This window comes from Lissotriton vulgaris, chromosome 5 (assembly GCF_964263255.1).
Source record: "Lissotriton vulgaris chromosome 5, aLisVul1.2, whole genome shotgun sequence".
Taxonomy (NCBI): domain Eukaryota; kingdom Metazoa; phylum Chordata; class Amphibia; order Caudata; family Salamandridae; genus Lissotriton; species Lissotriton vulgaris.
The window spans coordinates 1227812656-1227828720 of NC_141693.1; the positions used below are offsets into that span (position 1 = coordinate 1227812656).

Below are 16065 nucleotides of genomic sequence, written 5' to 3' on the forward strand. Positions count from 1 at the left end.
CGAGGCTATGGATAAGGATACCAGCTCAGATGCTCAGCACGGACAAGCACTCAACCAAGTGAATATTTATTTCACAGAGCACACACGGGCCCACAATCAATAAAACACAAACTAAATTGAAAGAATTCATGCGAGAAAAAAATCCAGTCCTGTACATTTGCTGCCATCTACTGGCCATAGATTCACTGCCGGGCTCTGTGAGACTGTGTGTGAGTGTCATTTAAACCGAATCCTGTCGGCGCAGACTCCGAGTCCTGGCCCTAGATGCATTCTTGCTTTTCAGAACGGCATTTTGTACATAATTACCTTAGATTCTAGCTGTCATCTAACCCCAAACCATTCCTTGAGTCTTTTCTGTTCCTACTTTCCTCCTTCTCTCTCCTTCTTCCCACTCGCACCGCTTTCTATTCCTGCTCTCCCTTTTCTCACCTTTCTTTGCTTTCCTCTCAGCCCCGCCTCTCCTCCAAGCCCCCTCCCCGGCCCCCTCCATCTGCTGTTTCCCTGTAATTCCCCCTTCATGTAGGCGCGAGGCAGGCTCAATGAGCCCCTTTGTGGATGGGGCCGGACTGCGGAGATGCAGCGTGGATTGCAAATAATTTACATTTTCCCATCCGTGCTAGTTTTTTTTATTCGCCTGTTGTCCATTTTGCCTTTGGTCCCTCCTTCCCTTCCTCATGCTGTTCGTGTTGTTAATTGCCTGCTGCCGCCCCTTTCCCGTTGTCGTTGTTGACTACCTCCCTCCTCCTCTCCCTTTTCTGGCTCTGTGGTGTTTTTTCTTCTTAACTAAATGTTTTTTTAATTGAGAAACGTTGGGAGAGGCACCAACATCCAAGCTGATATCCTATCTCCACTGTGTGATAGTGAGACGGCGGCAGCTGCTGGAGATCTCAAGTGCTCCTCCTGATGCAGAGCCCACGTAAAGTCAGGGAGCAGATAAAGTGCGTTCACCAGAGAGCACGTTCACCAGACAGTGCGTGTTTACTTCACAATCGCCACGACAAGTGTGGGGGCACTCACAACTTAATGCATGGGGCCAAAGGTCAGGACGGAAAAAAAACAGCAGTGGCTACATTTCTGAAAACCCTCTCGTTCTACATAGTCCAGCACTCTGTGTCTGCATGCAACTACATCGCAGAATATGTTGACGGGATGGGACTATCATGGATGCCTCTGCAGAGGTGAAATGCCATTCCTGACATCACAAACAGCTTGTCCCCGATTTAATTCTGTAATAGTCTAATTTATCTGGCTGATCCCCACGCTTGCAGAACCCCGCCGCTTTCCGAAGAGCTGGTTTGTGTGTCCCTGCCTGCGACTATTGGGAGCATCTCTTGCATTTCTCAGATCCTGTTTCCAAGCTCACAGCATCTAGATCCGCCGCAGATCCATCTTTTACTAGTAGGATTCAGCTTCCAATGGTTTGACCCTCACACCTGACAGATGGCAGCTCAGCAGATGTAACGCACCACAAACTGCACTCCTTTCATCATCCTCTGGCCCCAGCCCCCAATACTGCATGACACAGCCCAACCCCTGCATCACTCAGCGCAACCCCTGCATCACTCAGCGCAACCCCTGCCTCACTCAGCGCAACCCCTGCCTCACTCAGCGCAACCCCTGCCTCACTCAGCGCAACCCCTGCTTCACTCAGCACAACCCCTGCATCTCTTTCTGGCCTCACCTCGACCTCGCACCTTATTTTCTTCAGGACAGTCTGGATGCTTCACAGCTCCTCTGGCCTCCCCGCCCCCTCCCCCCTGATCTCTTTCTTGCTCCTCTCCTCTCCAGCCTCCTTTTCCTCTATAGTCTCTTTCCACTCCCATCTCTTTTGAGTCTCTCTCTTCCACCTACATCCTCGCCCTTATCTCATCCACCCTCTTCTCACCACCTTCCATCCTTTTCTCCTGGTCCTTCTATCCAACTCTTTATCCTCTCACCCCCATCTCTTTCCTGCCCGCTCCCCATGCTTCTCCATTTCTTCTGTTTTTTGTGCCTTCTTCTCCTCTGATTGTACTCGTTTTTCGTGCCTTCTGCTCCCCTTATTGCACTCATTTTCTTGCCTTCCGCTCCCCTGATTGCACTCGTTTTTTTCTTGCCTTCGGCTCCCCCACTCCATCCATCCATCCATCCCCCCCACTTCATCCATCCATCCGTCCATCCCCCACTCCATCCATCCATCTCACTCCATCCATCCATCCCCCCACTCCATCCATCCATCCACCCCACTCCATCCATCCATCCATCCATCCATCCCCCCCACTCCATCCATCCATCCCCCCACTCCATCCATCCCACTCCATCCATCCATCCATCCATGCATCCCTCCATCTTCCCCACTCCATCCATCCATCCATCCCCCCACTCCATCTATCCATCCCCCCACTCCATCCATCCCCCGACTCCATCCATCCCTCCCCGCCCCACACTCCATCCCTCCCCCGCCCCACACTCCATCCCTCCCCCGCCCCACACTCCATCCCTCCTCCGCCCCACACTCCATCCCTCCCCCGCCCCACACTCCATCCCTCCCCCGCCCCACACTCCATCCCTCCCCCGGCCCACACTCCATCCCTCGCCCACACTCCATCCCTCGCCCACTATGCGCTACCACAGCATCACTGAACGCTACAGCATCACTCGTCGCCGCCACAACATCATTCAGAGCCACCACAGCATCAATCTGTGCAACCATTCAACAACAACAGATTCAAATATGTTCTCTCAACGTTTCAAACTTTATTACAAATGTCACAAAAACATTTTAATATTTCACTTCTGTTCTTGTATTTTCATCACAATAAAATACACTAAACATAATCTTCCAAAAAGTTATTTGCAAAAGTTTAAGCTATTGCCATTATAAATTACAATAACTTTTATTTAAGTATTAAATATTGGAAAAAATACAACCCATTGTTATTTTTAATATTAATACATCTAAGTCATGTAAATACAACACATATTGCATTACAAATGCTATAGGTGTCACGTTTGCAAAAGTTAACACTATTGGCATTGTAAATGACAAAGTTATTAATTTCGTTATTTTCAAAACAAAAACATAAATAAAAAGTGTGTCCTTTACAATACTAATACCTCTAACTTTACTAATGCGAGCCCTATTGCATTGCAAACGTATTATTTATAACATTTTTAAAAGATTGTGATTTGTCAGATCAATACATGGAAGACAGGGGAAAGCTAAACATGTACCTTTACTAATGCTGTATATGTAACATTTGCTAAATGTATAACTATTGGCATTTCAAATAACAAAATTAATACTTTTATAATTTGCAAAACATGAACAAAAATTCAAAAATATTTACATTTAGCACACCAAAAGCTCAAACATTTCTATTGCGAGACCTATTGCATTTCCAATGCTTGTTTAAGTTGAGGGATTTCTGTTATCATCGTTTTGTTTTGTGTTCTTATCTCCTTTTCATTTGCTGTGTAGATTTTCACTTTAGGTTTTGCCATTACACTCTTCATTATAGGCTGTGAGCTTGGTCCTTATGGAGCTTTATACGTGATTCTGCGTGTGTTCGTTTCTCTTTCTTCTTGGTTCCTTTTTAACTCTTGTGGCACCAAGATTATTGGCTGGATCAAGTTCTTGGGTACAGTGGAACAGATAGTTGAGAACTTACGGTTTTACTTTTTCTGCGTTGACAGCATGCATTGCTTTTGTCCAGTTAGGGTAATTACCATGCATGAGAGGTAGGGGGTCTTGAATATGGTGGCTTGCTTCCTTAAGGTTTGAAGAGCTGCTTGGAACAGCACCCAGATTCTGAGCCCAGGCACTTTCCTCTTGATTTCTCTTCTTAAAAAATAAATCAAACATCTCATATGTTCTGGGATCACCAGTGTTCTTCAGGCACAACAAACAGTTGTCCAGAGTCCTTTTGCAGGTGGTCACATGCTTGCAGTGCATGTAGGCATCCGCAGTTTCTTTTTTTAGCAAAGTGCAAAGAAGGAATGAGAGTTAGCTGTCACAAACTGCTTGTGATGCACATGGCTTGAAACTGAAGGATTGCAAGAATGCTTACAATAAGAGAGTAAAGACTAGAGCGCAGCAAACTCCAAGGCCAATCCTGTGCGGAGGTCCCACGTTATAGAACCGCTGAGCTTGAGAGAATCGGGTTCCAGTCAGCATCGATCATTGGAAAGAAGGTAAGTACCATTACTGCATAAGCACCTATGGATATCGGATGTGTTAGCATATATGAGCAGCTCTGGATTAATAACTTTGGGAACTAGTTTCTGGTCCCACCTCTAGGTGGCAATGGAAGTGTACCCACAGGTTGCTAAAAGGAGAAAGCAAGCACGTTCTAGTACGAGCATTTGCCACGCCAATAGTTTTTTGACACATTTGCTCTATGCAAAAAAGTGAACCTATAAATAAATATTTTTTAAAGGAGTAACCCTGCAGCTCAGGCACACTTAGTACTGAAGCAAACTCCTGTTCAGACTGATACTCATATGTGGTCAGTCAAAATACCAAAACTGACAGTGCAAGATAGCCAATGGATAAATTGGGCTGACTAATTACCCCCTGCTGTATCCAGTACTGAATAGAAGCAAAATGTGACTGACCCTTAAACAGACCAATGGATGACGAGAACTGACCAAACTCCCTTGTATGCATATGCATAGGTATTTATTTGTACAATGATTTCTTGGAAAACACGGGGCTTGCAAGTAAGTGAAAGCTGTCTCTAAGCCAGTTCTACAAAGTCATTACACTTGCATATTCTGTTTTGGTGCCATGTCTGTTACAGTAATCAGAGAAACCCCCAGATTCATTGACAGCACTCAAAAGAAAAGAGGCCTCTGAGATTATGTTGTGGTCCACAAAGGGATGTGTGCAGCCATGCTGTACATATAATAAGGTATTTCCTTACATCAGTAAAAGGGTGGAGAAAATAACTCTGAAGTTAACTGACTTTGCAGGTACCACTGTAGTGACAATTGGTGGCTTTGCACTGACTCTGCTGTCCTCTACCTTAATTCATATAAATAACATTTTAAATAATTATGATACACTTATTCAATAGTTAATATTTATGATGTTGGTTGACCAGCTACATTATATACCCTGTTAACAAAATATTCAAATGGTACAGTGAAGCAATCATCTTTTGAGATTGACCACTTTTGGCCGTATCTCCTACATTACTTCTAGGTGCCTTGAAACCCCAAGAGACAGAGTAGCAATGGTGGTGAAAGTGATCGTGACCAGGAACATGCTGGAAAAGCTTTTCTCATCATCTGACCATGACATTTTTCAATTTGAGCATAATAGAAAGGCTTAGATTAGTTGTTGGCCATGACAGATTTGAACTGGGGCCTCAAACAACCTAGAGCATGGTGGGCGCACTGAGATTAAGGATGGATTTTATGATTCTGACATGCAGCATTAGACAAATTCCGGACATGGAGAATGCAGTATTCGTGGTAATCAACATTTGATCCATGACATTTTGACATAGTCTGTACCTCTTGATTGCTTTTGATATGGAGAATATAAGTCATGATGAGATCAGCAGCAAACCTTGAAGGTTCTAACTTGGATAATATGATGTAGAACATTCTGGGCACGGTAAGAATAGACATAGAGTTCATACATAATTGTTTGATCTGAAGCTTGTTGGAGAAACTAAGAGTGATTCATGTTTTTCTCAGTCTGAAGCATTTTGGACAGGCTGTAATTAATGGTGGCTATGAAGTTTTGGACCTAGAACATGATTACTGAACTGAATAGATTTTCCAATTTCTTGGGTGAAAACATCTGTGTTGCTGAATATATTCTGAGTTTGGTGTGAGACATGATGGTTGGACATTGATGAGTCTTCTAACCTGGAACATACTGGTCCATGGCAGTTCTGACGTAGACCTCTCCTAAGCTGGCGCATGCTAGACTTACAGCCATAGTGTGTCAGAGCTGGAGTATCTCTTGACCAGTCTAACAGAAGGATGAGAACAATGGTCAGTTATAATGTTTCTGATCTGCAGCATTATGAATAGGCAGCAGTCAGTGGTAGGTTAAAATAAAGGTTCTGACCGGAGGTATTTTAGACCAGCCGAGGTCAGCATCAGTCAGACTGGTTAAGATATCGACCATCCCATGAACCTACAGTGTAATGGACAGGCAGTGAGCAGATGTCAGTAATTACATTACATTACATACTGAGCATGTTCTCATAAGCAGCCTGCTGCATTGGCAGAGATCAGCAGGTGGCCATGACTGTCCTTAGCTGGAAGATGCTGGGCAGGCTAAGATCAGTGGTTGACCATGATGTAGAATGACCTGCAGTGCATTGGACAGGATGACATCAGCAGTTAGTCTTGTCAGTTATGCAATGGGGTGCTCATTCAACTGAGATCTGTCATTGACAGTCCCTGAACTGGAACAGTTGAGTGGTCATGATGTGCAGTTTGCTTGGCAGGTTGAGAAGAATGATCAGCCATGATAATTCCTGGATTGTAATAGAGAGGCTAAAATCAGAGATCAGCTATGCCCACTCTGAACTGTTGGTTCTCATGTACAGTGGCACCTCCTTATTTGAAACATGCTGAAAACTCTGAGATGAAGAGTTGCTCCTCTCAAGTCTGATTTAATGTATATGTAGATATTATGAGAGTAAGACAGCCTGGAATCCGTAGCATGTCATATTGGGTTTCTTCCAGTCTGTTTGCTGACTAGAAACCTGCTGAACAAGCTGAGAGCATTGGTGTACCTCGATGATGCTGATACGGGCAACTCTTATCGTGAGCATTCTGTGCAGGCTGGCACAGTAATTGGGTATGACTGTCCTAATCTGCAGCCTGATGTGAGAACCTATATCACTGATTGGCTTTAGCTGTTCAGACCTTGGGTGCATCTTGACATGAAGCATGTTCTGTGATGGAAAATGCTGGAAATTCTGACAGCAACAGTCAGAAAGGTCTGTTTGGTGGTGGGCTATCTCTTCACCTGGAGCTATTGGACAAGGCCTGGCCTGAAGCACTGCTGGCTTATGCAAGAACAGTGGTTAACCACAATTGCTAGTCTCAGTGGAGGACCCAGAATTATGTACTAGTTAACTAGTACATCTCTTGGGTGTTCTGAACTGACTGAGCTCAATGTTTGGCCATGGCAAGTCAAACCTGAGGTGTCTCTTGACCCAATATTTTGCTACATAAAGCGTGTTGGGAGTCCTGAGAGCCCTTATTGGCAATGAATGTTCAGAGTTTGCGACAAAGCAGACTGTTTTCCTTTGGAAAACCTAAAAGCAAATCAGCCGTTAAGGAACACATACTTTTTTGTTCCAAATAATTATTCATAAACAAAGGCATGTACCTCACAAACGCACAAGTAGTTGGTCATCAGTATATAAATTGAAATGACATCACTTGATATTTATAACTAAAAGGTGACCATGCCATGACGTGGGTCATATCTATGTGTAAAACAGTAGGAGGGAGAAGGCATATGGGAGATAAAATACAGTAGCAGCTGTATTTTTGGGGGAGAAATCGCAGGGTATCTATTGATCACTTTTCTGCTAAGTGCCCCTAATTAGCAGAATCAGTCTAAAACTGAAAACATTTATTACCGATTGCACACCAAGTGAATGATTACTAGGTGTCATCATCAGAACACGAGTTTACAATATTAGGGACCCTAAGTACTTTAGGAGGCTAGTGGTGGAGGTATAGAATGATGATTGTTTCTCATTAATTTATAGTGGGAGTACATACACCACAACAGCAATACATGCTAGTTGAGTGAGTGCAGAGTGAGTGAGTGCAGAGTGAGTGCAGCGTGAGTGTGAGTGCAGATGCAGAGTGAGTGTAGAGTGAGTGCAGGTGCAGAGTGAGTGCAGATGTGACTGCGAGTGCAGACTGAGTGTGACTGCAGAGTGACAGTGACTGCAGTGTATGAGTGTGCAGGGTGAACAGTGTGTGAGTGTGCAGGGTGAACAGTGTGTGAGTGTGCAGGGTGAACAGTGTGTGAGTGTGCAGGGTGAACAGTGTGAGTGTGCACGGTGAGCAGTGTGTGCGTGTGTAGGGGCAGTGTGTGAGTGTGCAGGATACGAACACTCAAACTAAGTCCACCACACACACATACATAAGACCACACACAACACACACACACACCACACACCCACACACCACACACCACTCTCTCACCACCACACACTCACCACCACACACACAACCACACACCACCAGCCATCAGTGCACGTTTTCACCAGGCACAAACACCAACAGCCATCAGTGCACGCTTTCACCAGGCACAAACAACACTAGGCGTCACTGCAGGCTTCCACCAGGCACACAACACCAAACGTCAATGCACGCTTTCACCAAACACACACACACCACCAGCCATCAGTGCACACTTTCACCAGGCACACAAACACCAGCCGTCAGTGCACGCTTTTACCAGGCGCACTCACCACCAGAGGTCAGTGCACGCTTTTACCAGGCGCACTCACCACCAGCCATAAGTGCACGCTTTCACCAGGCACACACACCACCAGCCATCTGTACACATGTTTACCAGGCACACACACCACCAGCCATCAGTGAACAATTTCTACAGGCACACACACCAACAGCCATCAGTGCACACATCAATTGTTAACGCATCCACAGTAAACTATTGTAGCAATCGCAGTATGGTGCACTTCACTTTTAAACAAATTCATCTAAAGCGCAGCATGCCACCATTTGATACAATTCCAATCCAACCCACATATTTCTACTACACACCACATGCATACACTCCATAACACATGGATAAAAGACATTGCCATTTACAATGCCATTGCCTCTAACTCAAATAAATCCGAGACCTATTGCATTTCTAATGCTTGTTTTACAGTTTTCTGAGATTGGAGCACTTGATTTGGTTCATCTTAGTGCTCAACCTTGACAATTGTGCACTGGTGTGTCTCTAAGCTGTAGAAGAAAGCACGTCAGCTAAGTGTTAGTATTTTAAAGTCGATTTACTGCAGCAGAAGGTTACCCACGACCGAATAGTCTGGTCAGCTCCAGGTCCCAACAGCAGCTGATACTAGTCACTGTCAGAACTCCAAGCCACCATTGTATTCAAGAACCTGCTGCAAACACTACGACCCCTTACAGAAAGAAAAGACAAATATTAAAGTTCTGACCAAAACTAGTTAAAAAAAAATCATCAAACTTTTTAGACACTTACACAATGCTACCATATCTTGTTTTGTTGAAATGTTTAATAAAAACCTTTATGTTACATTCGGAAACTGTGTGGCACACTCTATTTAGGAATCTCAATGTCTGACGCCAAATCCTGGGCAGAAGTAATGTGATAACTTTGTACAAGTCCACTGGACTGTTGTATGTCAGTATTATTCAATCATCCTTGACTATTTTCACCAGTAGGTAACTAGTTTGCCCAATCCAAACCTGATTCATCTATCCTGTTTCTGGTCTTCATGAGGGTAAATGCTTGTTGGGGAGTGCTTTAACCAAAGGCCTCCTATTCCACCACCCTTTACTGTCCAATAACACAGCCCCTTTATGCACTTTTACGATACGAACAGCGAAGTAACATTTTGATTCTTCCTTTTTCACCATAACAAGTCTCTTAATTAACACCCAATCGCCTAAATTAAAATTCATACTTTACGAGTTGTGCTTTCCATCAAAATAATCCTTCATCATAACTTATTCCCCAATCGCTTTGACCGCTACCTCACCATGAATCTTAGCCTTCTGCAAATCATCCTTACCATTGTTTTATTCAAGCTAACTTCAAAGCAAATTGGTGTGTGACTGCCTACCTCTTAGTAATGTAAAAGGCGACACACCAGTTTTGCAATGAGGTGTTTACTTCTTGCTCCAAATGTTATTTTTTAGAAACTTGCATACATCATGTCCCGATGTCACTTATGTTTGTAACCCTTGTTTCACAATTTTGTTCGCCGTGCCCGCCTAATCATTGGACAAGGGTAAATACAGGGTGATTCTCAATTTTTTTTATATCATGACTCTCCAAGAATTTACACATGCGATCTGAAACAAAGTGCTATTGTTTGTCACTATTTCAATTGATGACACTTCCAATGTGAACTGTGAAACAGAGAAGGTTATGGATCCTACTTCTACCCAGCCCGGATCTCAACAACAGAGTAAACAGAACGAAGTAGCATTGGTTTTTGCTACAATACTATGGTATTTAACCCTGACACCTATTCTGTATATTGTTACAGACTCACTGTTCCCAGTCCCCGTCCTGAAGAGAACCGTCAATAGTCCGGTTCGAAACGCGTCGACACTTCCACCCTGTGGTTATTTCAGAGGGTGCACCTAGGAAAAGAAATTGTCTACCATTTGGGACCCTAGTCGTGCAACCCAATATAAACATTGAACCACAGTTTTGCGAGGCAGGCAGGCGTCCCACTCCATCTGTCCCCGCCTGTCCCTTGGTTTCACATTCCCATGGACTGGTTGTACCCTTGCTTCTTGCACAAATTTTTCACGGTATATAAATGCAATTAATTTTTGATCACTGAATTACGTCATTGTTTTTGGTGTGTCATTTCCATTTGTCCTTAGTCGTTGTGTTTCATTCACTTTGTAAATATTGTATATTTGTACTTGTGTATAAGTGTAGATATTGTACTCATGAATTCACTGTCATGACAGTCTTTGGTTTGCCCATGTGCTTTTGAAATTTTGAAAAACCAGATAAAAAGAAAATAAATTTGTTTTGGTACATAAGACTGTGGCTACGTAGTACATATTGACTGCGTTGCTGTTATTTGTAATATGAATTTTCCCTATCCAGCCACTTCGTTCTGTTTACTCTGTTGTTGAGATCCGGGCTGGGTAGAAGTAGGATCCATAACCTTCTCTGTTTCACAGTTTGGTTGAGCGGGCGCTTGCTCGCAAGGTTTTTCTTGCTTTTCGACATAAAATTGTAGTCGATTTTTTCATTAATTGTGTTAGGGGAGGCTCTCCTTCCCTCAAAGTTCAACATGGCCGAACAGGACACGTTATCGTTTAGTGAGGATCATGTTAAAAAACTACTCTCTGACTCCACACTTTTCACTTATGTCAAACTCAGCAGAACAGCCAAACAGCTCAATTATGCCGAGAAATTAACCAGACTCCGAAAAAAACATGTCCGAACGGAATTACATGGCCACTTTCTACTAGCAAATCTGAGAGCCGGAACAATCCCTTGGGGCCTCCAGATTAAAAACGTCCCTGTCATCTTCACCGATGACCCTGTTTACCGTAAAGGGTTCAGCTTTATCAGCACTAAATGCAGTAGGGACTTAATGGTACAAGCGGTCGAGACTGCCCAGCGAATCCTTAAAAAAGAAGAGGAGGAAATCGAGGAACAACTCAAAGCCATCAGGGACAACCATACGGGAATAGAGGCTAAAGCTCTTCTGGAAAAAATTGAAAAGGAACTGGTCACGTTTCGTGACAACACCATCAACTTTAAGACAACAAAGTTTGAAAAAGATCAAAAGAACTTTAATATTGACAATGTGTATCCCTACTTAAAAGATGAATTCTATAGTAGATCGGACTCAATTAGGTACTTGAATTCCAACCAAGGGAGATCCAAGAGAAGATTTACCACCTTCTCGGAAACATCTTCTTCTGAATCAATGGAGGACTCTGATGCAGGAGAGGGCACATCGAATAGAAATCAGCAAAACAGGAATACTCCCAAGAGGCCTTTTTTAGGCCAAGGCCAACAGCCGAAGAGGACAAGATTCAAGCCCCAATGGGAGATGACCACACGCAAGAAGCACTACAACTCGTAAAATCATCTGCCATTATCAATATCTCCGAGAAGACCTTGTCTAAAGCCGAACAAGAGGTCCTGGAAATGGGTCTTTCTTTTGTTCCTGGGGTTGCAATGGACTTCACCAAAATAAAACTGGAAGTGATGGAATTTTTTCGGAAGATTCGGTTGAGATGGTTTTTCAAGGATGCAACTGAACAAGCTACCACGGAAGCTTCAGGCTTGAGGAACAAATCCTCCTTTTGCCCACCCAACCACAACGTCTCCAAAAACATTCTAGCCTTCGAACGCTCAGTCATGTCATCACTCAACGCGTTAGAGAATCAACGTCCTTTTGTTCCAAGAAACATCACTAAGAAACACAGAGAAGCCATTCAAGAACTTAAGACCCAGAAGGAAGCAGTCATCAGACAAGCGGACAAAGGGGGAGCGGTGGTCCTTTGGTCTAAGGAGTTATACAGGACAGAGGGACGCAATCACGTATACAACCAGGAGTGGTACCGAAAGATCAGTCATGATCCAACTGCCCAAATTCAGGATCAAATAAGAGGACTTGTGAATGCAGCTAAGGAAGCAGGGATTCTTGGACCCAAAGAATCGCAATACCTTATAAAACAACACCCCGAACACCACATCTGTACTTCCTACCCAAGGTGCATAAAGACCCTAAAGTACCACCTGGGCGCCCAATAGTGTCTGGGTGCGACTCTGTTCTTGAGCCCATCTCCAAATTCGTGGATGTATTTCTAAAACCTCTCGTTGTGCAAGTGCCATCCTACCTCAGGGATACCATGGACTTCATCAATCAGGTCGAGGGCTTACCATTTGATTCTTCCTGTCAATTACTAGCTACCATGGATGTGTCTTCTTTATACACACAAATACCTCAACAAGACGGATTGGATGTCATGGAACTCTACCTGGAGGGTCGACCTCGTCCCCACAGGGTACCAACAGAACTCATAATCTCTCTGGCAACTGTGGCCCTCAAAAAAAACTTCTTCACCTTTGAGGACGAAATGTTCTTACAAATTAAAGGATCGGCGATGGGCTGCCCTTTGCCCCCGAAATGGCCATTCTGTTTATGGGCCAGTTCGAAGAAAAATTTGTTTTGAACAACAACCCCTACAGAGATTTCATTGGACAATGGCTCCGATTTATAGATGACGTGTGGTGCGTGTGGAATGGTACATCTATACAAATGGAAGAATTTCATGTGTGGCTGAACAACAGAAGCCCGGATATTAAATTCAGTTTGAGTTACCATGAAAAAACTCTCCCCTTTTTGGATGTCGAAATCTCAGTGAAGGAAAATGTGCTGTCATGTTCTCTGTACCAGAAAAAGACGGATAAGAACAATGCTCTTCATTACAAGAGCTACCACCAGCGAAGCCTAAGGGACAACCTCCCTTATGGCCAATACCTCCGTGTGAGACGCAACTGCACCACCATTGAACAATTTGAACTACATGGTCAAGGCCTGACTTCTAAGTTACAGGAACGTGGCTATCCCCAGAAACTCTTGAAACACTCTATGAAGAGAGCGAGATGGACACCCCGGGAACATCTCCTTGAAAAAAGATCCAAACCTGCGACAGATAGGATGGTTTGTGTTTCCACCTTTGGCCCCCATACCAATCAACTGCAAAAAATCATCAGGAGAAGTTGGCATCTGGTCAAGGAAATCCTCCCTGACATAGGTGCCCCACTCTTTGCTCTCAAAAAGAACAGGAGCATTGGGCAAATGATAACATCTACCAGACCTCCACCGAAAAGAGATCTTCAAAATACAATCTTCGGAGCAAACCCAGTCACGGGGCACCGCAAATGTGGGACATGTTCCGTCTGTGAACTCACAATAGAGGGGTCACTCTTCACAGATGGGAAGAAGTTCTGGCGTCACAATGAACACACAAACTGTAAAACCAAGTACGCCGTGTATGCCATCCAATGCCCATGCAACATGCTGTACATCGGCAAAACTACGCAGGAAGTCCGCCAGCGCATCATCCAACATCGCTCAAGAATTAACAACAAAACCATGACAGCTCCACTTGTATCACATTTCTCACAAAAAAAACATTCCAGTCAAGACATCAGATGGACAGTCCTGGCAGTCATCAGGGGCGGCAGTGGAGACCCCGATCTCCGCCTGTCCCAGAAAGAAGCGTATCTCATTTTGAAGTTTGATACATCCAATACAGGCTTGAACGAAATGTCTGAAACTTCCAGTCTATGAACTATATTTTAATTTCCCGGCTGAGCTTGGCTGTGCTGCTTTCTATAACTTTCGTTTTTCTATTTCCGGTACTCTGAACAAACTACTGCTGTTTTTCAATTTCTCTTGGCACTCTGCTCTCATTAGGAAGGATCGAATGTATTCTTAATTTACCATGCCATGACTGTATTGTGCCCAGTACTTATGTTGTACATATGACTGTATATCCAGCCTTGCCAATTACGATCCATGCCCCGGTAGACTGAGCTCGGATTCACAGCTGCATCAGGCAGCCTTTAGTGGCTGTAAAGCGCGAATTAAATCCATCACGACATTCATTCTGGGAGTTTGACATACTCCATTGTCATAAACATGGCCTGAACTACATGTACCATGATGCTCCAATAACCCCGCCCCCAGACACTCCCACCAGCTAACCGGCCCAGCAGTTTTCAAATACTCGGGCTGAGGGTCGCGTCATACTGATAGACTTTGTGTCCACCCGACCGAGAGAGATTGAGAGATTGAATCCTCCGTAAGAAGTAAGTGCCCTGCAGGTTCTCTGCAACTCGTGCGAAGCGCTTTACCGCTGTGGCTCCCGCTTAACGGGAACGCTTTTTTTAAAAACAATCTCGCTTTGTTTAAATGCAGGTCCCGGCACTGAGATACCGCCCGCCGTCTCAAAATCGGCCTCTGTGACCAGACGCCTTACTCAGCCAAAGCTACTTACCCAGGTAGGATCTACCACCCTGTCCCGCAATCGCCACAACTAGTCTATATAAAAAATATTTGGCTAATCTCGCGTACCCCCTTTGATGTGTCCTCTCCAGCCTTCCAAAAAGAACACAGTCATAATGTGAGCTGTCTCCCCTCTCGAGTTGTACCGCGTGGCGGGCAATATATCAACAAGAATTACAACCGGCTTACCACAGGTATGAGCCTTCATTCTTCATGGCCTAAGGTGACATGTACCAGCCTATATCCCTTATATTCCTTTATGGACCTGAGTGCTAAGTATCCTTTTCATATGTCTTTACAGAAACAATAATTTCCTTGCGAATTACCGACACCACGGCACTTTCTTTACCACGTGCAGGTAAAAGTCCACTTCATTGCGTGGAGTCACTGTTTATTGGTTTTTGCTACAATACTATGGTATTTAACCCTGACACCTATTCTGTATATTGTTACAGACTCACTGTTCCCAGTCCCCGTCCTGAAGAGAACCGTCAATAGTCCGGTTCGAAACGCGTCGACACTTCCACCCTGTGGTTATTCCAGAGGGTGCACCTAGGAAAAGAAATTGTCTACCATTTGGGACCCTAGTCGTGCAACCCAATATAAACATTGAACCACAGTTTTGCGAGGCAGGCAGGCGTCCCACTCCATCTGTCCCCGCCTGTCCCTTGGTTTCACATTCCCATGGACTGGTTGTACCCTTGCTTCTTGCACAAATTTTTCACGGTATATAAATGCAATTAATTTTTGATCACTGAATTACGTCATTGTTTTTGGTGTGTCATTTCCATTTGTCCTTAGTCGTTGTGTTTCATTCACTTTGTAAATATTGTATATTTGTACTTGTGTATAAGTGTAGATATTGTACTCATGAATTCACTGTCGTGACAGTCTTTGGTTTGCCCATGTGCTTTTGAAATTTTGAAAAACCAGATAAAAAGAAAATAAATTTGTTTTGGTACATAAGACTGTGGCTATGTAGTACATATTGACTGCGTTGCTGTTATTTGTAATATGAATTTTCCCTATCCAGCCACTTCCAATGTGAAGACACTCACAAAAAAACGTAATGGAAGCGTCAGTACTGGTAGAATCAACAAAGGAATAATAGATCCACTTCGAATAATATTATTAAGTATTGCATGTTACTTGGCAAAACCAAATATGATCCTGAGAAGTCCGACCACAAGCCCCAGAAGCCCCAGTGGCGGGCACCATGCCCACGCTGATTAGGAGTCAAATCTACTCACCTGGTGCCTTTGTTTCTGTTGCTGCTGCCACCGCCAAGAGAGTAATTTGGGCATTTGCAAGGTTC

General features: G+C 44.1%; 1 protein-coding gene and 1 long non-coding RNA gene across 4 annotated transcripts in view; both read left to right on the forward strand.

Annotated features, from left to right (window-relative positions):
• Positions 1-16065, forward strand: part of ZNF219 (zinc finger protein 219) — a 425855-nt gene that overhangs the window by 145573 nt on the left and 264217 nt on the right. The window lies entirely within an intron of this gene.
• Positions 4597-9143, forward strand: LOC147712363 (uncharacterized). The gene is made up of 2 exons (XR_015295747.1): positions 4597-7807; positions 7852-9143. It is a non-coding gene; the product is annotated as an uncharacterized LOC147712363 (long non-coding RNA).